A 26355-nucleotide genomic window follows, 5' to 3' on the forward strand; every position below is an offset into this window, starting at 1 on the left:
TACAATGTTAAATAGAAATGGTGACAGCGGATCACCTTGTCTAAGGCCTCTTTGGGGATAAAACTCAGATGTTGGCGACCCATTTACCAAAACAGAGATCTTAGCAGAGGAAACACATGCTTTCATCCAACTAACCCATCGAGTTCCAAAGCCAAACTTTGATAGCATGTCAAATAAAAACTCTCAATTAATAGAATCATAGGCCTTTTCAAAATCCAATTTAAGCACCAATCCTTTTCTATGGGATTTTCTCCACCCATCAACTATCTCATTAACTATCAGAACACCATCCAATATATTCCTTCCTCCCAAAAAGGCTGACTAGACCTCACTAATAATCTTAGGCATCACCTGCTTCAGTTTGTCAGAGAGTACCTTTGCTAATATTTTATATAATGAGCCGATCAGACTAATAGGCCTATACTCATTCAAGCAAGAGGGGCTTTTAGTTTTGGGGATTAGGGCTATAAAAGAACTATTGATCCCCCCAACAAGACTTGCATTCTGATGGAATTCCCTCATAAACTGTAATACATCAACTCTCACAATTTCCCAGCATTTCTTGAAGAATGACAAGTTAAATCCATCCGGCCTAGGGGCCTTATTACCATCAGAACTCCTGATGACAGACTTGATTTCCTCCTCTGAAAATTCTGCCTCCAATTGTTCCACAACTTGAGCTCCACCAATACTCTTGAATGGGCCAAACAGTTGGGGTCTAACTTTCCAAGATTCAGAAAAAAGCCTCATGAAATGTGCCTGAACTTCAGCCCTCAGTTGCATAGGCTCCTCAATCATTGATCCATTAACTATTATTAAGCGCAAAGAGTTCCTACTATTTCTGCTGCATGCCATAATGTGAAAGTACCTTGTATTTTTATCCCCTTTAGTTACCCAATTCACTCTAGATTTTTGTAGACAAATCCAATCCAACATTTTACTTAATCTCCAAGCTTCACCCCTGACTTTCTTTCTTCTATATAACTCTGTGTCAAGTAATGGTCTATCCTCAGCTAACAAATCAAGAGTATGGGCCTCATCTTCAGCACTCTTAAGCTTTGATTCAATCTTACCAAACACCACTACATTCCACTGTTTTAATGCCTGTTTCAGTGCTTTAAACTTCATAAGACACTTATAACTTGCCCAACCTTCCACTACAAATTCTGACCAACTTTGCTTGACGAAGGCTAGGAAATTGCGGTGTAAGAGCCAGGCATTAAGAAACCTAAAAGGCTTGGGCCCCCAATCCCTGTCATCCTCCATTAAAATGATAGGGCAGTGGTCAGATAACATTCTAGGAAGACCCCACAATTTGAAATTAAAGTTCTGCACCCACTCATAATTAAGTAGAAATCTATCAATTCTGCTCCATTTCTCTCTGGCTTGAGAATTACACCAAGTAAACTTTCTTCCTAGCATGGGCATGTCTATCAACTCAAGTTGTTCAATCATATATTATTAAGATACCTCATCCCTCTATCCCTCCTCAAATAATCAATTCTTTCTGATATACTCTTAATTTCATTAAAGTCACCCCCCATGCACCATGGTCCCAAGAAGGTGGACTTCAACCTTACTAAAAAATTCCAAGTCTCTTCTTTTTTAACCACCTCATTAGGTCCATAAACATTAACAATAACACAATCAAAGCTATAAAAAACTGAACCTGATATCATGAGGAAGTTGTGATTGCTGCAACATGCCTTCAGCTAGAACACCTCTGTATTCCAAATGCATGACAACCCTCCAGCTCTTCCAATCGCATCAATTGCCATAAAATCAAAATTATCCCCAGGCCACATAGACCTAATCATGTCATAATCAACTCCTGACTTCTTTGTTTCTTGGAGAAAAACAATGTCTACTTTTCTTTCTGCAAGATTTTTTTTTATCTTTCTCCTTTTTTCAGGTCTACCAATTCCCCTCACATTCCATGATTGTATCTTCATTTGCACAGCAAATCATAATCTAATACAGCTGGGTTTAATACTCTAGTTAGCATCTCCTTCCTTCTGCCGTACTTTCTTCTTAACTTGAGCTTCAAGATCTGCCAGTTTGCTAATCATCTCTTCTTCTTTTCCTTCACAATCAAGGCCAAGAGCTTTACCGATTTGAATAAATGCTTCCGCTTCTGACATTACTAGCCGTCCACTATTGGTTCTACTCGTTATTGATAATGAGATGGCAGCTATAGCCGACCTGAAGACTGCTCCCTTCCTCAAGTTCAATGAAGATTCCCCCAATTTCCTGGTAGCACCAAACTTCCCTTTTAGCTACTTCTTCTACACTAGTGGTCGTCTCTTTTTTCCTTTGCCTTTCTCCTTCAATAAATCCTCCCTCTGTGGACAGATATTTGTTGACTGAGTATGGGCTGGAGAATCATTAGGAGGCTTGTGGCTTATTACTATCAACCTAAACAAACCCAGTAGCTCTTTGGGCCAATCCATCTAGACCGAGATTCTTTTGGGCCCTACTCAGGTCCACTATGATTTGAATTCCAACCCGATTACCTGCTAATCCACTTAGGCTTTTGATAAAGCCAGGAGTGTAGACTTCACCATCTACCCTACTCCTAACAACATCATCACTGTGCTTGGGACTCATCCCCAATCCAGCAGAGTCACTCACGCATGAGCCACCTTTCTCTGACCCTACCTGCATCATTTATGTCTTATCCACCATAAAGACATCCCTCAACCTGTCATCCCCATCCAACTCATCCACAGAAGCAGGTGATATGTTTTGACCCACCCAGCCATATCACACCTATTACCTGATTCCTTATCCACCTGGGCATCCACATCATCTTCTTCCTCATGCCTACTATGTCTGTCTGTGATCTGTTCATCTTCATTCACTATTGAGAAGTTCTTCTCACCGCTCTTCCATTGATTGGATTGGGATACACACTGATCATTCACTGCTTTATATACTACGATTTGTTCCTCACACACCCTCACTGGGTAAAGAATACCTCTGCACTCCAGGTTGATGGTTTGATTGATGGAGTCCATACTTTTCGTGGCTATCTTCTCTTTTCCACAGTGAAGCGAATTTAATCGAAGAGTATCTTCGTCCATGCCAATCATTACTCCCCAGTTCTTACCAATGCTACTAAATGTAGTATAGCTCCATAAGTTCAATGGGACTCCATAGCAGCTAAGCCATACACATCTTTCCTGCTCAAGAGCCAACCCCTGCCTCCATTCTAGGACTGATTCGCACCATTCATTAAGCCAATCCTTCATTATCACAAGTATTTCCTTCATATCTACAGTTGATTTAAAGGAAAGAACCATATCCCTTCCCCTTCCTGTTCGCACCTTTACATCCCCAAAACCTTGCCTTACTATTTCCTCCCTAAAGTTATCCGCTGAAGAGGATGATTTGGGCCTTGCGACTACACTTTCGTATAGGCAGCCATTTCCTTCCTCATATGCCTTAACGGTTCTGACTTCAGTTGTTGCTTCCGATCTGCCTCGTACTGTTTCCTTTGATACCCAACCGTAGACATGTGGTTGACCTCCATTTCCTTCCTTATTTGTGGTACTCATACCGATGTGCGCTTTGTATCATGCTCCTTTCCAAACTCTGCCATTTTGACTCTTAGTGCTCTATCATCGCACCAAAGCCCATTAAAAAACAAAAACTGAGGTTGGTTTGCTATTAGAATAAACCCATCTGTTTGGATAGACAAACAGTAGTTAAATATTCTTAGGATTCGTTTAGGATGTGGGTTGACTTTTTGGCTATTTTAGTTTGGGACTAAAAAGCTTCGTTTGGGATAAGTTTTTCAGCTTTTGTGAGAGAAAATAAAATGATTATAGGTTGGATGTGACATTTTGTCCTATTTGACTAAAATAGCCTATTTTATCCTATATAACTATTTTAGCCCAAACACTCATCCCAAATGGGGCCTTTAAGGGAAAACATACTACAAATTTAATGGGCACAAAAGAAGCACTGGCGAATTGTTGAAATTATACTTTTGGCACCAGGAAGCCCCACTTGTAATTATGAAACTTTCACCACTTGAATTTTGAAAATGGTTGGCCCAGGGGCAGATCCACTTGTTACATATATGTGCTGTGCCATAACTCAAGTTGATGACAAGGAAGGTGTTGTGCTACTTTATCAACTAAACTGGACCATTGTAAGTTTCCTGAATGAAACTGTATATTCAATTGTGTAATAATACAAAGAATACATCTGATTATATAGTAAGCCTAACCCTAAGACTAAAGGAAACAATAACATATATATACACCTAAAACACTGCCATATATATAAACTTAACCTGAAGGAAACACTGCCATATATATACACCTAAAACACTGCCATATATATACCCCTATACATGCAAGTTTTCTGAATAAACTGTATATTAGATTGAATTAATTGAACAAAGAATACATCACTTATATAGAACACTAATTTCTAATTCTAAACTAATACATCACTGATATAGAATTCTAATAGATATAGAACATTTAATAGATATAGAACACCAAGTCCTAATCCTAAAAAGAAAAGGAGAACACTGAATATAGGCATATTCTTACACCCCTGCTCAAACTCAAGGTTTTTTAACAGTAAACACTGAGAGTTTGTTAATTAAAAACCGAAACCGAATTGTGGTGTTAGTCTTGGTGAAGAAGTCAGCAAGTTGCAGAGTCGAAGAGACAAAAGGAAGCGAGATAAAGCCAGACTGCAGATTCTGACGGACGAAGTGACAATCAATCTCAATGTGTTTTGTCCGTTCATGGAAGACAGTGTTATGAGCAATTTGAATAGCACTCCGGTCGTCACAATAGAGAGAGATCGGGGAAGACTAAGGGATGCCCAAGTCAGACGAGACCACGAAGCCAAACAATTTCAATAGTAGTATGAGCCATAGCACAATCCTCAGCTTTGGCAGTCGGACGGACAACAACAGTTTGTTTCTTGCTTTTCCAAGAAATCATGGAATCGCCAAGAAACATACAAAAACCAGAAGTAGATTTACGATCAATAACATCACCAGCCTAATCAGCATCAGCATAGGCCACCAAATCTAAGGAAGAAGTAGAAGAGAATAGCAAGCCCTGAAAGATAGTACTGCGAAGATAGCGAAGGATCTGAAGCAAAGCAGCCCAATGTGTAGAGCGAGGTGAAGAAATAAACAGACTCACATAGACAACATAGGCAAGATCAGGGCGAGTAACTGTCAGATAGACTAAGCAACCCACAAGCTCACGATATAACGTAGGATCGTAGAACTGTCAGAGAAGACGGAACAGGCTGACGTCCCTTCTTGGGACAGTTGTTCTTCTAATGACCCCTCCAATGGCAGAAAGCACACTCATCTGGCCCTAATGGTCTTTTCTTGGGTTTCATAGTGGCCTGAAGCTGATAAGGAGGTGGAGTCGATAACAAGGGAGGCTTGGCAGGAGCCAAGAAGAAAAAAAAGAGGCAGAGTCTGACTAGCCGTCTTAAGATGGGTTCCCTTGGAGAGAAACTCATGAACAATAGCATCCACAGAGGGAAGAGGAGATCGGTGAAGGATGCCACCTCGGATAGCCTCATACTGAGGGGAGAGAGCCATTAAGAACTGCACTAAATGACCCTGCTCCCAAAACTCAATATAAGCATCCAGTATCTTGAGACTAGGTGATTCCATAAGAGCCAACTGATCCCAGAGATTAGTCATCTCAATATAGAAGTCTTGAATAGTCTAATCCTGCTGACGAGCATTCTGAATAGCTGTTTCCAACTCATACCGCTTGGCAAAGTTGGACTGCTAATAAACACCTAGTAAATAATCCCCCACCTCCTTGGTAGTACTGTACTTGGAAAACATCATTCCAATATAATCATCCATAGAATTATGAAACCAGGTCAGAACTTGAGCATTATCACAATCCCAAGTGTCACAGGAAGGCAGATACCCTTCCGCTTTCGGGTCTGATGGATGAGGAACAGAACCAGAAACATAGCCCCATTTTTTTTGACCAAGAAGAAAATTCTTCATAACACTGGTCCAATAGGCATAATTGTCACCAGTAAGTTTACATTTGATGCCTTGGATTTTAGTATCCGACATTGTAATAAAACAAAGTTCGTAATAAACAGACAAGTATGGGGCTTTCGGGCAATAATCCTGAAATAGGGTTTAAATAGAAATACCAAAGTTCAAGCACACAGAGAGAGAGAGAGAGAGAGAGAGAGAGAGAGAGAGAGACTAAAGCTGAGAATCTGAAGCCGAAGTAGATAGCTGCGAATCAGACACAGATCGCGAGAAAGAAAGAAGCCTTCGCTAGACAAACTAGATAACCAGACGAACCAGAGAGGGCTAGGGTTTCAAACCTTCGCGAGTCTGGAGAGAGAAAAGTCGCGACTCCAATGGTGACAAACCAGTCAAACCAGAGAGGGCTGATGGTCATGACCCAGACAAACCAGAATGTCACCATTTAGGGCTGATCACGAACTAGAAGAACCAAGAAGATGTCAAGATCGATGATCCTTCGACCAGTGAACCACGATGGCGACAAGCGAAGCAGCTAGGGTTTCGAACCTAGCTCTGACCTCCTGCCGCTTACACTGTATCTACTCTGGCTCCCGATCCTGACTTGGCTTTCTTGAGTGCTTAGGTTTCACAACTTCAGCATATTCTATCCACCTCTTAGCCATCCCCATCTGCGTCCGCTCTTACCTCTCTTCATTCAGGTTTGCCTAGGTCGTCTTAAGGTATCCCTTCTTTTGGCTGGCTTTTTGATTCTGGTGCCTCTCATCATATGATTCCTCACATTTTCTTACTTCAAAATTATATTCCTCCACTTGTTCTTATTATTAATACTGCTAATGGGTCTGGTATGTCTGTTCTGACTATTGGGTTTGTCTTACCCTCTGCCATGTCTGCTATTGTTATTCATTTTGTTCTTTATGTCCCTCAGTTATTTGTTAGTTTATTATCTATCAGTCAACTTGATGCGTCTGGTTTTGATGTTATCTTTTCCTCTTCTGCCTGTTGTGTGCAGGATCGGGTATCCAAAAAGTAGATTGGGATCGGCCGTAGAGTTGGAGATCTCTATGTGGTTGAAAGCTTGCATCTCCCTTCATCCATCTCTCTAGCTGCACTTTCCTCATTTCAGTTAGATTCTCAGTTGAGTCAATTTAAATGACATTCTCGCCTCGGTCATTTGTCTATTGACCACTTACGGTCTTTAGCTCAGTCAGGATTGTTGGGTAAAGTTTCTCCTAGTCAAATTGATGAATGTCGGGGGTGTAAACTTGCTAAAATGTCAACTTTATAATTTAATAAAAGTACATCTATTTATGTTTCTCATTTTTCTCTTGTGCATACTGATGTCTTGGGACCTTCTCCTGTTCTTACTAAAGGCGATTCTGCATATTATGTGTCTTTTATTAATGATTGCACCCATTACACTTGGGTTTACCTTATGACTTATAAGTCTGACTTCTACCAGATATACTGTACTTTCCAATCTATTGTCACTACATAGTTTGGGTCTACTATTAAATTGTTACGGTCTGACTTGGGTGGGGAATACTTTAAAACTAAATTCTGTGAATATTTGGCCAAATTAGGTACCATTCACCAAACTTCTTGTACTGATACACCTGCCCAAAATGGTCAAGCTGAGCGTAAACACCGTCATCTCCTTGAGACAGCTAGGTCTCTCCTTCTCTCTACCTCCGTTCAGACTCCGTTTTGGGGTGAGACAATTCTTACTGCTACTTTTCTTCTCAATCGCATGCCTACCCCCCTTCTTTCTGGTTGGTCTCCTTATGAGGCTTTGTTTTCTCAACTTCCTAATTACTCCCTCTTCGTGTATTTGGGTCTACTTGTTTTGTCCTTTTACCCCGTAAAGATAGGACCAAACTTAACGCCCGGTCTGTCTGATGTGTCTTTTTGGGTTATAGTCTCACTTAGAAAAGTTATCGCTGTTATGACCTTGTTTCCCGTAACCTTTATGTCTTCCACTATGTTGCCTTTCTCGAACGTCTATCTTACTTTCAGCTTCATCCTCTCACCGTCCTAGTTTCCAAAGAGGATTTGGTTCATATTGATCCATTTTCTTTTGACGTCCCATCTAATGAGTACATCTCCACAGTTCCTCCTAAGCTTGTTCCATCTTCTCCTCTTGCTTCACCTCTGGTTGCTTCTCTTTCGGCTTCTCCTCCTCCTCCGTTGTTAGTTTATTATTGTCGCAAGGCTCCTCCTCCACTAGTTGTCTCTGCCCCTGCTGCTAATCCTTCTGTTTTTGACGACTTTGATACTATGTAAGTTTTCTAAATGAAACTGTATATTCGATTGAATTAATTGAACAAAGAATGCATCACTTATATAGAACACTAATTCCTAATCCTAAACTAATACATCACTGATATAGAATTCTAATAGATATAGAACATCTAATAGATATAGAACACTAAGTTCTAATCCTAAAAGGAAAAGGAGAACACTGAATATAGGCATATTCTCACAATACAATCTCCCAGAAAAGGAAACACAAGCACTATCTAACCTAATATTCTCACACCCCCACTCAAACACAAGGTGTGGTAGCAGAAAACACTGAGAGTTTGTTAAAAAGAAACTGAAACCACTGCCATACATATACACCTATACAATCTCTTAAAAAGGAAACACAAACAAATATTCTCACACCCCCGCTCAAACTCAAGGTATGATAGTAGAAAACACTGAGAGTTTGCCAAAAAAAAACCGAGCAGTGGTGTGAGTCTTGATAAAAAAGTCAACAAGTTACAGAATCGAAGAGAAGAAAGGAAGCAAGATAGAGCCGGACTGCAGATGCTGACGGACAAATTGACAATCAATCTCAATATGCTTTGTTTGCTTATGGAAAATAGCGTTATGGGCAATCTAAATAGCACTACGGTTATCACAACAGAGGGAGTTCGAAGAAGACTGAGGGATGCCTAAGTTAGAGAGAGGACAACGAAGCACAACTTCAGCAGTAGCGTGAGCCATAGCATGATACTTAGCTTCGGCAGGAGAACGAGCAACAACAGTTTGTTTCTTGCTTTTCCAAAAAATCAAGGAATCGCCAATAAACATACAAAAATCAGAAATAGACTTACGATCAATAACATCACTAGCCCAATCAGAATCAGCATAGGCTACCAAATTCAAAGAGGAAGTAGATGACAATATTAAACCCTCAAATATAGTACCTCGAAGATAGCGAAGAATGCGAACTAAGGTAGCCCAATGTGTGGAGCAAAGAGTATAAACAAACTGGCTAACCACATGAACAGTATAGGCAAGATCATGACAAGTAACCGTCAGACAGACTAAGCAACCTACAAGCTCGCGATATAAAGTGAGATCATCCAAAGGGACACCATCAGTAGAGTTGAGCTTCACATTAGGCTCAATAGGTGTATCAAAAACTTTAGTGTCAGTAAGACTAGCACGTTGAATGACCTCATTAGCATACTTAGCCTGAGACAGAAAATAGCCCTTTGGAGAAGAAGCAACCTCAATTCCAATAAAATATCGCAATGGACACAGATCCTTCATCTTAAAGGTGCGGAAGAGATGATGCTTTGACCTCAGAGATAGTAGAAGAGTCAGAACCAGTGATGATCATATCATCCACATATAGTAAGAGAGCAACAAAACCAGTCGAGGTATGTCGTATACACAAAGCAAAGTCGGAAGCAGAAAGATGAAATCTAAGCTCAGTAACAACAATCTGAAAGCGATCATACCAAGCACGAGGAGATTGCTTCAAACCATACAGAGCACTCCGAAGACAACAAACTTGCCCAGAGGAGTGGGGAAGGCCAGGAGGTGGATGCATTTAGAACTCCTCAATGAGATGACCATTAAGAAAAGAATTCTTAATGTCCATCTGATACAGAGGCCAATGTTGAATAGCGGCAACAAAAATCAAGGTACGGACAGTAGTTATCTCAGCAATAAGGGCAAAGGTCTCCTCATAATCAATACTATGCTCCTACGACAAACTTTGGCAACCAGGCGTGCATTGTATCGCACGAGAGAACCATCCGAATGAGTCTTGACTTTATAAACCCAATTGCAACCAACCAAATTCTCGCCAGCAGGCAACGGGACCAACGCCTAAGTGTTAGTCTTTTGCAAGGCAAACAACTCATCCTCCATAGCTCGTTGTTCTAACTTCTCTTGATGACTAGAGTATTACAAGCTTCACCTACCCAATTGGGATCCTGACAGGCCTCTTTGTAAGACTGAGGTTCTGAAAAAGAATGAATAGTAGACACAAAAGTACCATAGAAGCAGAAAAATATATATTAGACCAACCCAACCTGCTTGGAGGATGACACACTTGAGTAGGATATCAGTGTGCAGCAGGATCAGAGTCGTCATAAGCAGGAGGATCAATAGTAGGGGTAGAGACAATTGGTGGAGGGAAAGCTACGAAAATAAACTAACAACGGAGGATGAGAAGGAGAATGAGGAGAAAATGGAGCAGATTCATGGGGTTCAGTGGAGAAAGACTCAACAGGAGGAGAAAAGGGAACAAGTTCAGGGGAAATAGTAGAGATGTACTCATCAAGAGGGACCTCAGAAAGAAACGGATTAATATGAACCAAATCCTCTTTGGAAACCAAAGCAGTGATAGGAGGAAGCTAAAAGTAAGGCAGTCGAAGAGGTTGTCATATGCAAATACAAACTCTCCACCACATAGAGGTCTCCAACTCTATGGCCAGTCCCAATCTGCTACTTAGACATCCGATCTTGCATAGAACAGATAAAAGAAAAGATAACATCAAAATCAAAGGCATCAAGCTGACTGATAGATAATAAACTGACAAATAATTGAGGAACATAAAAGACAGATGAAATAGGGATGTCAAACGGTAAGACAGACCCAACAGATATAACAAACATACCAAACCCAATAGAAGCATTAATAGTAATAGGAAATGGAGGGGGAGTACAATTTTGAAGTAAGAAGTGATGGGAAGTCATATGATGAAAGGCACCAGAATCAAAAATCCAAATAGATGAAGGGATACCTGAAGAAGACCTAAGCAAACCTGAATGAAGAGAGAAAACAACTGAAGCAGACGGGGAGGGCTGAGAGGTAACAAAATATACTGAAGCTGACTAATCTAAGCACTTAAGGAAGCCAAGTCAGGATTAGGAGCTGGACCAGATAAAGTAGATCCGGCGGGAGGCTGAACAATACTCAGAGGAGAGGCGAAGACCTAGATCGGAAATTGTAGAGAAGATGAGGCAGGCAGGTAGGTAAAGTAGACAGACATCCCTTTTTGGGACAATGATACTTCCAAAGGCCCCTCTGATGGTAGAAGGCATACTCATCTGATGAAAATGGCCCCTTCTTGGGCTTTGCTAGAGACTGAAGCTTGTGGGTTTCTGTCATTATGAGTGTGTTCGTAAACAAGAACAATGACCCCACTTATAATATTGGAAGTCAAATGGGTCTAACCAAAACCAGAGATATAAACTGTGGTCAAAACGTAATAAGGGAGAAACTCCAGAACAAGTTAAAGGACCAAATAAAGAGATCACCCAAGCAAGGAGATCACCGACTGAAGTCGAGAACCAGATAGAATGAGCTGTGAGGAGACAAAGCACTGTTACCACGTTGAGCAGATGGGTCGACTAGATGGGTCACCTAAGTCGTCCAGAAAGAAGATGTCGAACCACATCAGAGGTAGAGAAAAGAAAGAGACCCAGATGAACCAAAATCAGACAACTTCGATCGAGATCAACGAACCAGAATCAGAGACTAAAGGCTTCAATCGAGCAGAAACAACCTACGATGAATGTCGAGCCGAATTTTTGAACCATAGAGAGAGATGACAACCCTTTGCGATCAGGCCTAGAACAGAGAGTCGCGACTTCAACCTAGAGACAGAAAGCTATCGCGACTTCGCAGAACTATCGAGAGAACTTTGAACAACCCAGGGTTTTGGCTCTGATACCATGTAAGTTTCCTGAATGAAACTGTATATTCAAGTGTGTAATAAAGCCTAACCCTAAAACTAAAGGAAACACTGCCATATATATACACTTATACAATCTCTCAGAAAAGGAAACACAAACACTACCTAACTTAATATTCTCACAACCACAACTCAACACTCACCTTCAAAAGGGTGTAGGCTTTTCAGTCAATCAATGTCGCAAGCAACTTTATGAGAGTGTTAGAAACTAACCTTAACGAAAGGGATACTAACGAATTGGAGGCTCTTTTACGACTTAGCTCCATCGGAACAATTTACTACTAGACTTGTAGGGTGAAGTACTAGGTTTCCCAAAAGAGTCCTGGGCATTGCTTACTCAATTCCGTTAACTTCTCGATCATAGTTCTATTCATATCATGGAGGAGACTATTGTAGGGTTCCAATAACTCCAATCTTCTTTGGAGTTGATAAGTTTATATCAGAAATCAATCAAGTGTGACATTGTGCTGTTGTATATGCTAGCAGTCCCCTGTAACTGAATTAGTTAGATTACAATTAGTATAGTCACGACAGAGTAATTGGTTAGTGAGTTGGTTAAGATCAGGTTAAATTACTGTATAAATATCTCCACTGTATTCTATTGATCATTCAAACAAAGAGGTTACGTATTTCTTCAGAAGTTATACAAGAGAAGGGATTTACTAGCTTTAGGCCTCCATATTCCTCTTATATAAATTTCCTTCTCATGAACTTAAAGTTCAGTTTTTTCTTTTTTGTGAATGAGATTTGGCATTGTAACCTAATTTAGAATGAGATAAAAGAATGAGTAAAGTTGAACTCCTTGGTGAAAAAAAGCAAGAAAAATGGTTGATATTAAGGGGTTGTTTGGGATGTCTTAAATAAGTGCACTTTTTGACTTTTTGGACTAAGAAGTTGAGGAAAAAAATATGATTGTTTGGGTTAACTTTTTGACTTTTTATGAAAAAATGTGTATTAAAAATTTGTATAAATTAGTGTGTAGGGAAAAATTAGGATTGGGAGTTGTGCAGCCGTACTTTTTGACTTTTGGTGAATAATGATAACTTTTTAACTTTTTGAGTAACTTTTTGAGTTTTTGGCCTTTTAGCTTCATGCCAAACTTGGCCTAAAAAAGGTGTACAGTACAAAGAAAATTTTAAGTGCATGTGCCTATAATAGACCGATACTAATGCCTATGATAAACTTTAAGGAAGCTTGTTTCGCAATTCCAATCCCAAAAACCTTTCCTATGAAGCTGTTTGTAGATTTTTCTATCTAATCTATAAAGAGGTTAGTCCACAATTAACCAAGACATTGAAAAATCTAAAATACCCAAGATATTGATCTGTGATTATGTTTCAATTTTAAATAACGAATGACAATCCCAATCAAGCAATCAAAGACAAATCGACGCAACAATTTAACATGGAAAAACCATAATTGGAGTGCCTTTAATTGTGATAAAAAAAAACTACAGGCCAAAACTACAAAACAATCCACTAAGAAGACAAAATAGAATTACACAAATGTACTCTCAATTACCTAGCAAATCCACACCCAAATTGAACCGAACCCAATGTGTCTCTTCTAACACCATCTTCATCTTGGAATTGTCTTGTCCAACGTTGAATCCACAACGATGATGTCGAATCCACGATGATGAGCCACTCAGGAATCCATCAAAGCTTCAGGCTCAAATTTCCCAGAATCCACCGAAAAACAACTCTCTTTTGTGGATAAAACAATAATAATTACTCTTGATGTTCGACAATCTGAACTCCGTTGATCAATCGATCACTTTCTATACACCAAGGAAACTCATATAAAATAGCCTCCAATATAAAACACTTTGTTTTTTCTTCCTCTTTGAAAATCTGGACGGCTCAAATCCTAAAAATAACGAACAACACACTTTATAGAAAACAAGATCGCACAGACCGCTCGAGCGATGTGACTAAAGACGGTACCAAACATATAGGCTGACCGCTCAAGTGCAACTTTCACTGCTAGAGCGGTAAAACTTTCTTCCCAGAAGTTCAGGCACTTTGCAAAAATAGTAGATGATCTGTTTCTTCAGTTGAGCGGTCAAATAGCTCGACCCTCGTATTTAGTCAGCAAAGTGGCAAATATGAAAGGACTAAGATCACAAATTCTTCTATATAGGCACAATTCGGGTTGGATTTGCATCTAAACACTCATAACCTTACTGAAACAGAAGAGCGAATAAAATTACAACTGAAAGGAGTTTTGTCAAATGGGATTGCCAATTACAAAAACCTAACAATGATCATTTGGAATCCTCTCACCATTTGTTGAGAGGGGATCTAGGGACAAGGTTTCCTTGGGAAAGCATGTCGCAGATTGGGGTGGAGGAGGAGGTGTTCATGAGCCTACCGTCAGGATTTGAGCAGAGACTTGGTAGTGACAGAGTATGCAGATTGAACAAGTCATTATACAGACTCAAACAATCACCAAGAGCGTGGTTTGAACGCTTTAGAAAGACAGTTATCAGTTGTGGCTTCTCGTAGAGTCAAGCAGATCACACAATATTTTATACACATTCAAAAGACAGTAAAATTGCAATTTTGATTGTTTATGTTGATGACATCATTTTAACTAGTGATGATGAAGCAGAATTAGCAGCCCTCAAGAAGAAACTCGCAAAAGAATTTCAAATTAAGGATCTGGGAGCCCTCAAGTATTTCCTCGGAATGGAATTTACAAGATCCAAGGAAGGTATATTCGTTAACCAAAGAAAATATGTTCTTGATCTCCTTGGAGAAACAGGCTTGCTTGGTTGTAAGATGGTGGAGACTCCGATCGAGCCTAACTTGAAGTTACAGGCTGCTAAGTCTGAAGAAGTAAAAGATAGGTAACAATATCAGAGACTTATAGGGAAATTGATTTACTTATCTCATACGCGGCCTGATATCGCCTTTGCAGTCAGCATGGTAAGTCAGTTCATGCACTCACAAGGGGCAGAGCACTTTGCGGTCGTTTATAAGATCTTAAGATATTTGAAAGGAACTCCATGGAGAGGCTTATTGTTTAAGAAACATGGACATCATCAAGTTGAAGTCTACATAGATGCAGACTGGGCAGGAAGTGTTACAGACAGGAGATCAACATCTGGATACTGCTCCTTTGTAGGTGGGAACCTAGTTACATGGCCGTGTAAAAAACAGAATGTGGTAGCTAGAAGTAGTGCAGAAGCAGAGTTCAAAGCTGTTGCCCAAGGAATCTGTGAAGTAGTGTGGATCAAAAGAATTCTTGAAGAATTGAAGCTTTCTCACCTAACTCCTATGAAGGTCTATTGTGACAACAAAGCAGCTATATCTATAGCTCATAATCTAGTTCTACATAATCACACAAAACATATAAAAGTGAATAAACATTTCATCAAGAAGAAAATCAATGCTGGAATAATATATATGACATGCCTTCCAACAAGTGAACAATTAGCTGATGTGCTAACGAAGGGACTACACAAGAAACAATTTGATAAGCTGGCTATGGAAGATATCTTCAAACCAGCTTGAGGGGAAGTGTTGGAAATTTGATTATTAAGACCTTGATTCAGTCAATATTCTAAGATCTGTTTTTCTATGTAAATATGCATAGTAAAAGTTGTATAAAATCAGAAAAAATAGGAAAGTAGAAACTGTCAAATATTAGCTTTAATTAGTTTCCTTTTCTGTTGTAATTGCTCTCTTTATAAGAGAATCATGTTCTCATTCTCCTATAGATTAAAAATATATTCCTTCCTCATATTTTCTGTGTTTATGTTATTGTTAACCCCAATTGAGAAGTACATATTTTATGATTTCCATACAACATGTCTATCGACTAGTTTAACTCAGGTTCTGTTTGGAAATTGGCTACTTTAGTTAGCTTTTTGGTTTTTTACAAAAGGATATGTATGAAAATAAAGAGCAATGTGACAACTTGTAGTAACTTTTTGGCTAAAAATAAAAGTCCCCAAGCCTTTTTTGTTGACCTTTTTTCATATATTTAGTTTTGTAATGTAGCTAACCTCAATTTGGAAGGCCTAGATAGTTCGAGGATTGAAGGTTGGTATTATTTTTTTTTGTTAAGGTTTTGCTTAAGGCCACTCTAGAATGTGGTTATATTTTTGGAGTGTTGGAAGAGAAGAATTTTGTAAATATATTTTTGGGAATAATGTTTGATGTTAAGTTGGATCCATCTAGCTGCATTCTTTATATGCTAATGCTTGTAGACAAATTTGATGACTCATGATAATTTCTATTGCATGAATAGGTTAAAGTATTAGTTTTTGATGAATGAAAAGATTTTATGTGATAATGGTTATGTATATATGTGGGTTCTATAAGTTGGTGAGAACAAGTGATGTGGTTGGTGCCTGAGATTTGCTCTCTTGGCAAGGTTCACCTTGCAGAATTTGGGTAGTGAAGTTGGATCGGCAGAGGCAACTTGACCCATGCTAGGTGCAACACCATGGTGAAACCTCTATGTTAACCTCCAAGGTGCAACACCATGGTGAAACACCATGCCCCGTGCAAGGTGCAACACCATGGTGAAACCTCCGTGTTAACCTCCGTGCTAGGTGCAACACCATGGTGAAACCTCCGTGTTATCAAATTACATGTGAGGAAAATTTCTTTTGTTGCAAGTCATATTTATCTCTTCCTTTTCTCTTACCTATCCTCGTGTTCAACCTAGATTGTCAATTGAGCATAAGTCATAGATCCAACACCGTTATCTAATGTTTCGAGATAAAGTGAATGCATTTGTAACAAACAAGTTTCTTAGTTGTGGCGAGTCAGAACTTCGGAATGAAACAGAAGTGATGTCCACCTTACCTGCAGTTCGGTTCGTGTAGTAAGTCAACATTTTGAAGCTTGGGTAACCAGCTTAGGGTATGATGAGATATCACCTCTTATTTATAAATGAAGATTTAGGGTTTACAAAGAAGACAATTACAAGATGATCCCTGAGTGCGTTAAAAATGATTACAAATCTTAGAGACTTTCGGCTAATATAATATGCTCAGTGCCTTTCGGTGATTATAATATGTCAACACTCCCCCTCAAGCTGGTGCGAAGATATCTTTCATGCCCAGCTTGCCTAATATGTCATGAAACGGTTTATTCCCAATTCCCTTGGTGAGAATGTCAGCAAGTTGTTCACCAGACTGAACAAAAGGAGTACAAATGGTACCACTAGTGAGTTTCTCCTTAATGAAGTGGCGATCAATCTCAACATGTTTTGTCCTGTCATGTTGAACGGGATTGTGAGCAATGTTGATGGCGGCCTTATTATCACAGTATAACCGCATGGAGTCCGTCTGAGCAATACCTAGATCACTCAACAATAATTTGATCCATAAAAGTTCACACACACCTTGTGCCATAGCTCTAAACTCAGCTTCTGCACTTGACCTGGCAACCACATTCTGTTTCTTACTCCTCCAAGTAACTAGGTTGCCGCCGACAAATGTGCAATACCCTGAAGTTGATCTCCTATCAGTTACTGACCCAGCCCAGTCAGCATCTGTATAGGCTTCTACACGAAGATGATCATACTTTGAAAAAAACAGACCCTTACCAGGGGCAGACTTCAAATACCTCAAGATTCTCATGACAGCCTCAAAGTGTATCTGATGAGGAGCATGCATAAACTGACTAACTACACTGACAGCAACAGCAATATCAGGACGGGAGTGAGATAGGTAAATGAGCTTACCAACTAAACGTTGATAGCTCCCCCTATCCACAACTTCTCCTCCTTCATCATCCCCCAATTTCTGATTGGGTTCCAGTGGGGTGGCACATGCCTTGCAGCCAAGCATCCCAGTTTCCTTCAACAGGTCAAGCACATATTTTCTTTGTGAGATAAATATCCCATCCTTAGAGCGAGCAACTTCAATTCCCAAAAAATACTTCAAGCTTCCCAAGTCTTTGATTTCAAACTCTTTGGCTAAATATTTCTTCAATAGAGGTATTTCCCCACTATCATTGCCTGTAAGAACTATGTCATCTACATAAACAATAAGTGCTGTAGTCTTACCGCATGAGGAATGTTTCACAAATAATGTGTGATCTGCCTGACTTTGTTTGAAGCCATATTTAAACATAGCCTGAGTGAATCTCTCAAACCAAGCCCTTGGAGACTGTTTGAGACCATATAGTGACTTCCGAAGTTTGCATACTTTCCCTTCTGTTTGATGATTCTCAAAACCCGGAGGAATGTCCATGTATACTTCTTCTTCGAGGTCACCATGGAGAAAAGCATTCTTGACATCAAACTAATAAAGCGGCCAATCTAGATTAGCTGCTAGAGAAAGAAGTACTCTGACTGAATTCATTTTAGCCACGGGTGCGAAGGTCTCCTGATAATCAATGCCATATGTCTGAGTGAACCCTTTTGCCACAAGTCTTGCCTTGTAACGCTCAATAGACCCATCTGCTTTGTGTTTCACAGTATATACCCATTTACAGCCCACAGGTCGTTTGCCCGTAGGTAACTCAGTCAATTCCCAAGTGCCATTCTTCCTAAGTGCTTTCATTTCCTCAATCATGGCTAGTTTCCACTCAGAGATAGCAAGAGCATCCTGAAAATGGTTAGGAATGTTAACAGAGGAAATATTGGACACAAATGCTCTATATGAGGATGACAAATGAGAGTATGATACAAACTGTGAGATAGGATGTTGAGTACAAGATCTCACACCCTTTCTTTTGGTAATAGGAACATCAAGATCAATGGACTCACGAGATTCAAAATTACCTAGACTCTCATCAGAAGCAGGAGATGGCAGTGGAGTAGCAGAAACGGTCCCGTGTATCCAGTTAACTTGTTTTCTGTCGATGTCCCGGATATAAACATGTCCATCCTTATTCTTGGTGACAGTGGGTTCTATAGTTCCAGTAGAAGAGGGTGGTGCAAGAACAACTGGTTCTATCATAGGAGGCACAGGACTCACTTCTACCATAGGAGGCTCAGGACTCACTTCTACCATAGGAGGCACAGGACTCACTTCATACCAAGGCTCCCCCGGAAGGGAGGACGGGGACACCGGAGAGGACAAGAAATAGGACTGGGACTCAAAGAAAGTGACATCCATGGACACAAACCACTTACGAGAAGAAGGGTGGTAACATTTATACCCCTTTTGAGTAGGAGAATAACCAAGGAAAACACACTTGAGGGAGCGAGGGTCCAACTTACCACGAGAGGGAGAGTGATTATGGACAAAACAGACACAACCAAATATTTTGGGAGGAATAGAAAACAAGGACTGAGAACCGAGGAGGACGTGAAGCGGAGCCTGTTTGTCCAAAACCTGGGTAGGGAGACGATTAATAAGATAGGCAGCGGTGAGAACGGCGTCGCCCCAATAGGGTCGAGGCACGTTCATAAAAAAACACATGCACCGAGCCATGTCAAGAAGATGCCGATTCTTGCGTTCGGCCACCCCATTTTGTTGAGGGGTATTGGTACAAGAAGTCTGATGGATAATGCCATAAGTAGAGAAATATTGTCCTAACCCAGAATCTATGTATTCCCCGCCATTATCAGAACGAAATATTTTGATAGTGGCCCCAAACTGAGTACAAATCATCTTATGAAAAGTGCGAAACACAGAGAAAACTTCACTCTTATCTTTCATGAGATACACCCAAGTAGCACGAGAAAAATCATCAATAAATGTAACAAACCAGCGATGACCTTTCACAGACAGAACACGAGAGGGACCCCAAACATCAGAGTGTATTAATGAAAAAGGAACTAAGCTTTTATTCAAACTGGGAGCAAAAGAAGCTCTATGTTGTTTTCCAAGTTGACAAGACTCACAAAGAAAGTCAGATACATGATGATTTGCGAAACTAGAAGGAAATAAATGCTTAAGTAAATGAAAGGAGGGATGCCCAAGACGCTGATGCCACAGCCAGACATCAGCGGGTGTAGGAGAAGACGGGGTGGAAGAATAAGCAAGTTTGTCCGGTTGATCTAGGAAGTAGAGACCATTTTCTGCACTACCACTGCCAATCGTCCTCCCCGTGACAAGGTCCTGAAAAAGACAATGATCAGGAAAAAACGTCACACAACAATTCAAATCCTGGGTAAGACGACTTAAGGATAACAGATTAACAGAAAACTTGGGAACATGGAGAACAGAAGATAGATGCATGGTAGGAGTGACTTGGACTAAACCTTTTCCAGAAATAGAAGAAACAGTTCCATCGGCAATCCTAACTTTGTCCTGACCTGAAGAAGGCTTATAGGCAGAGAAAAGATCAGAGGAGCCAGACATATGATCTGAGGCACCAGAATCAATAATCCAAGGCAAAGATGTATGACACAAGAAAGCACAAGGAGAAGGTACTAAGTTACCTGAGCGGGCAAAGGACGAGGAAGCGGGACTGAGAGTAGTAGAAGATCTGCGGTCCAACAATTGGCGCAAAGCATCCTCCAGCTCAGTATCAGAAGAGTGGGTAGCAGAAGTGGAATTAGAATCAAGGGTATCAACGGCACTAGACTGATGAGCCCGAGAATAGGAACCACGTCCTCGAGAGTGGCCTGACCGACCGCCTCGAGAACCCGACCGATCACTTCGACCCCCAGATGGAGTCCCATGAAGCTTCCAACATGTCTCACGAGTATGCCGCGGCTTTTTGCAATAATCACAGAATACCGACTCCTTAGCAGTAGACGGAGGAGGCAGGCTGAGGCTATCTCGAGGAGTGGACAGTAATGCGGAACGGTCAGTAGAGACAGGGGACATCATAGCAGACCGACGACTCTCCTCATTTTGGACATAGGCAAATGCCTCTTGCAGTGAAGGAAGAGTATCCATACTCAGAACTCGACCCCTAACTGGATCATACTCCATATTTAGGCCAGCCAAAAATTTAAAGACCCGTTCCCGTGCGATGAACTTCTTGTACCCGATAGAATCAGTAGGGCAAACGGGCTTATAGTCTTCCAGGTGGTCAAGGCGTTTCCAGCCGTTGGTGAGGAAAGTGAAGTACTGAAGAACAGTCTGCTCCCCCTGAAGTGTGCTCTCAATAGAGAGACGCAACTCAAATGCCTGTGAAAAATTTCCTTTGTGGGAATAGGTAACAGCCACAGCCTCCCAAATGTCCTGGGCAGTCTCCATAGACAAGTAGCCCTCACCAAGTTCTGGAACCATCGAATGGATAAGCCAACTCATAATCAAAGAGTTGTTAATCTCCCATTGGTCATAACCTGAGTCAGTGGTACTAGGTGCCTGTATCATGCCATCAACATACCCCATCTTCCCTCTGCTCTTTAAAAACAAAGTCAAACTTTGAGACCATGCTAGGTAGTTTTGACCATTAAATAGAGAGGTGGTGATTTTCAGACTAGGGTTGGGGTTCTCAGTCATGGTAGTAGAGAGAATGAGACTCTCACTTTTCGGTGTTTGAGATGAAGGGGACACACTAGTGGAATCTGTCATGGATACAATACTACCAAACCCGCAACAAATTAGTGGAAATCACAAACCCGGAAGGTGGTAGTGAGATAACAAGCACAATGATCACTATAAAGACATACAAAATACAAAATTAAGAAACCATACAAAATACAAAATTAAGAAACCATTTTTTTTTTTTTTTTTTTTTGTGTTTTTTTTTTTTTTTTTTTTGTTGTTTTTTTTTTTTTTTTTTTTTTGTTTTTATATGTTGAGTTATTTATATATATACATGTATTTATATATAAATATATATCAGGCTATGGTTATATATATCAAGATATATATATATATATATTATATGCACCTTGGTTTGAGATCAGAGGACGACGAGGACGAGGGCTGAGACGAGCGACGAACTGCGGGAGAAGCTCGACGAGCGACGAACTGCGATGAAGATCGACGAACTGCGATTGATGAAGACGAGCGACGAACTGCGGGAGAAGATCGACGGGCTGAGACGAAGACGAAGCAGATGATGATGAGGGCTGAAGAAGCGGAATGATGATGATGGCAGAGACGAAGAAGAAGCGGAATGATGATGATGGCAGAAGATCGATTCAGCAGATGATCCAACTAGGTATGCGTTGAACCCTAGCCCTGGAGGTGATGCTCTGATACCATGAAGCTTGGGTAACCAGCTTAGGGTATGATGAGATATCACCCCTTATTTATAAATGAAGATTTAGGGTTTACAAAGAAGACAATTACAAGATGATCCCTGAGTGCGTAAAAAATGATTACAAATCTTAGAGACTTTCGGCTAATATAATATGCTCAGTGCCTTTCGGTGATTATAATATGTCAACACATTTCACATCTTACTCGATCCTTGAATAATAGTTCATCAGCTGAGCTACATGAAACAATTTCATATATTAACATTCAAATATGCCAACATTCCTTAACGCAGATAAAAATTAAACTTTTATGTTGCACAATTCAATGACAATCTAAATTTCATACCATAGTCGATGCACTGGCATTTCTCAGAGACAAAAATGCAGTATGTTGAAGATAAGATGTGCATCTCCTGCCACCAACTTGACCCTTGCTACCTAGGGATACAACAAATGTTGGTGAAAGCGTGAGGCACCACTTAAACACAAAGATCTCCTAAAGCCAGGCACAAATCGGAAGCACCCACTTAATTAAAGTAAAGAGTGCACCTAATTTAAATAAAGCAACATTTTCCCAAAAAATATATATATGTATAATGACGAAGGATTCTTAATCTATAATAAAAAAATTATTAAAAATAAGATACCAATATGTTTGTCCTTTTAACAAAAATGGTTAGTGTTATGCTATTTTTTATTGTTGTCCACAACCTTACCACTATTCCTTTCTTCCCTATTGTAACAACTTTGCTCAGTCATCTAAAATGTCAGAAGAATCCGGTTCCCTCCACTTCCAGAAACTTTCTCTACAAAATGATGTGACATGCAATAATAAAACATTGATATGCGAGAATGAGACTTAGTAAAGCAACATAACAGGTGCCACATAAACTGAAAAAAGTTGTCTATTCTAAACCCTCCATTACCATGCATCAATGCCAAATCAAGACCAACCTTTATTTCCCACCTCTGGAATCGCATCCTCAAACATTGTGTGTAAGCTTCTGCACCATCATAAACCATAGCTGCTGCTTACTCTGATTCACAAAAGCCATATGCAACGGAGGATGCTGAATATATCTACGCACAACCCATTTCAGTCTCAAAGAAGAGGTATTACTGTCATGTCATGGATGCTTGTTTGGAATGACTCATTGGTCGGTTGCTATTTGAATCTGAATCTTCCCGCCGTTTACATAGCTGCAGCATTTGAAATAATGCCCATGTCAGATTCTATTGTGAATATCAAAGCATAATAAATTAACATAAATAAAATAAAAAAAAAATAGTAAATATGCTGAATTGCTAACATACAACACAAAATCAAACTGCTAATTATTCAATCAAAAAATCTGGAAGACAGGTAAAACAAAGAGGAACAAGCTGGATTCGGGCAATACAAATTTTAGGTTGCATTTAAGAGTACCCCGATAAGCATCAACTGTCGATTAACTGTCAGAGGAAAAAAAAAATTAAAATTCTTGCCATTTATGTTGACTGTTTGTTTATATGTTCTTTACTTATGCCGATGGTAACTTCAAGTTAAACCGGCATCTAGATAAACATCAACAACTTATTGTGACATCATGATGATGACATCTACCAGCATATCAACGGAAATTTTGCTAATATTTCTTTTGCTAGTGACAAATGCGCCAAGAACAAGACTTTATTACTAGCCATTCTACATTTTTTTTTTTTTTTATCGGCAAAATGAAACTTTATTGATGGAATAAACAAGTACAAGGTACCGAGGACATTACATCAATAAAGAGAATGGACATCTCGCCCAACACTTTTTCATACTTAATCCAATGATTATTAAACATCAGCACAGTATCAAGTGATTGCTATCTTGGCTGCTTGATCAAGTTTGGTTATGGTTTGTATGTTGGTTGAGTTGATGCTAATGTTTTCACATTCAAAAGGTGATTTTATGTTTCTGATCATTTTGGACTGTGACAGCTCTATTTTTTATTTTTGTTTCCACTTTATTCTCATCTATCCCACAACCTTGTTTGTGCTTCTATTGCACACATTTTTGTTCTGGTAATAAAGTTTACACTTACCAACCAAAAATAAATAAAAAATTTCATAACCAAGCACTCTTAATTGGTCCTTTCAATAGTTCAAAACTTCCTTCAATGACAGTTACAAGTGCATCATAGAAGACATAAGACTCTAGTTGTAAATCCAAATGAATAAGGACAGTTTGCTTAGTGTTATAACTATAAGTTTCGTGGGATACAATTATGAGGTTAAAAGAAAAAAAAGCCAGGAGCTGCCAATATCAGGTTAAAATTATTATCTTTGTAATAAACATAAAGTCCCAGATCCTTCTACCTCGTCATGGACCTCAAGATAATTCCACCTCAACATGCACCTTGAGCATCCATTTCAGTGTAGTGTAATTGATTTTTCATTTTTAATATTGACTGTCAATTATGTACTTACACATCATCAACATCACATTCAGTACCAATCAAAGAAGGATCTCTTTGAACGCAAATTTTATTTTTAAAATCTACTTTTTGACGAAATTAAATACTAAAATTTCTTTAATAACAACCACCAAGTAAGGAGGAGTTCATCGACTATCACATTAACTGGAAAGCCAAAGAATCAATCATTGCCAATGGCAAATGTGACAACTTAGGTCTTTAACCCGAACTTACATTCAATCCTGAGATTGTTGACTTCAATAGGAGTCAAGTGTTGACTTGTTGGCTTTTGAGTCCTTTGTGCAATTTAAGCACTCTATTTGTTTATATAATTATTTTAGTTGTGTATACATGTTGGTCGAGTTTTGGGTTGCCCCGAGGGCTCGGTTTGGGCATTGGGTGGCCAAAACCCTTGTCTGTGAGGAGGTGCAGCCACATGTACGACCACACTTTCCAATGTGCAGCCATATGTGTGGGTGTGCGGACGCAAATGCAGGGAGTGTGTGTGTCACGTGATATCTTAGTGTAGATATCCATTTTCCTCCCCTTTTCAGTTCATTCACAAACAGAACAACATCCTACATATTTTCTTTCATTTTCCTTCATCTTTCCCCCCCCCCCCCCCCCCCACTCTTTGAATACACTAGTCAATCTTATTCTAGAGGTAGTAATTTCTTGCTTTTGCATGTATGTGTAATTAATATGTGGTATTTTCTTTATAACTCAACTCATGGAATTATAATCTTTTGGCACCATGCTTTTAGTGATCTTATATAATTATCTCTCATAACTCTTGAATTTCAAACTCATGAGATTATTGATGGATTTTTGTAAAGAATTGAGTTTTTAAATCCTAACATAGATATAGTACATTTGAAATCTTATGGAATCACTAAATTTTGAGCCGTGCATGTAAAGAATTTATCAAATTGAGTTATATAACTCTTTGTTTTGCAAGCTCTTGAGATGAAGGATGAATTTTAATAAAAAAATTGAAATGTAAAACCCTAATTTCATTTCATTGTTCATCAAATTAATTGAATTAATTTCATGGAAAGTTTATAATTGTTCTCAAAATAGATTTCTTGTCATTCTTTGCATTAAGAAGAAGTTAAGCTTTTGTATATCATTGGTGAATTGGAGAAATTTATATATATCGAAAATGAAATCTTACTGAGAATTCATTTGGTTATCTTGAGATTGTTGTTGATGAGAAATTGATAATTATTTGGAAATTTACGTATCTCGAATTAACCTTGTGATTGGAAGTGAATATAGGTTGTGCATACATGTAGGGAATTAAGTTGGCTTGACGTCCTTAGCGAAAAATCAAAAACTCGCACGGAGTAGGTAATTTTCTACAGGTTAGTAGCTGGTAAAGAGTAGGTGATTAGGTGATTCTTGTGATAGACCACTGGCAGATACACCTAGAGATTCACTCGGATATAATTTCTTCTTTGAAAATTTGTTTTATAGTTGATGATTGGAAATCCAAAAGCCTAACGTTGTATTGTATCATTATCGTAATGAGAACTAAGACAAATTTGAATTTATGAGATTGAATACACTTGAAAATTGGGTTTATTATTAATTTGTTATTATTATTACAATATCATGATCATATTCCCTAGCCTGTTGTGCTTAAAAGCCTTGTCTATTTAGCCATGTGCCTTATTTGTAATGTAAAGGGTTAGACCCTATTTATTTGATTATAGCCCAAGGAACTTTTTTATTTTTGTTTTTATTTTTTGCAAACGATAGAATGTTTGTAAGTTAGATTACAACGAAAGGGTCATACAATCGCACCATCAACTCAAATCCCGAACATCTAACCTTCTCACTGTCCCAC

General features: G+C 39.3%; 1 protein-coding gene across 36 annotated transcripts in view; it reads right to left on the reverse strand.

The window, feature by feature from the left end:
• Positions 1-26355, reverse strand: part of LOC145824649 (uncharacterized) — a 108019-nt gene that overhangs the window by 10334 nt on the left and 71330 nt on the right. For 18 of the 36 annotated variants that reach the window (XR_014366508.1, XR_014366505.1, XR_014366540.1 and 15 more), the window contains 3 exons: positions 23020-23265; positions 22412-22503; positions 22255-22301 (listed from right to left, as the gene is read on the reverse strand). The exons of 7 other annotated variants lie outside the window; for them this stretch is intronic. The gene's annotated coding sequence lies outside the window, so the exon portion shown is untranslated. Of the gene's footprint in view, positions 1-22252; positions 22302-22411; positions 22504-22781; positions 22872-23019; positions 23266-26355 lie in introns of those variants that run through there. 11 more of the 36 variants (XR_014366507.1, XR_014366515.1, XR_014366526.1 and 8 more) reach the window with 3 other exon arrangements.

Source organism: Camellia sinensis, chromosome 4 (assembly GCF_055761805.1).
Source record: "Camellia sinensis isolate YWXY chromosome 4, ASM5576180v1, whole genome shotgun sequence".
Taxonomy (NCBI): domain Eukaryota; kingdom Viridiplantae; phylum Streptophyta; class Magnoliopsida; order Ericales; family Theaceae; genus Camellia; species Camellia sinensis.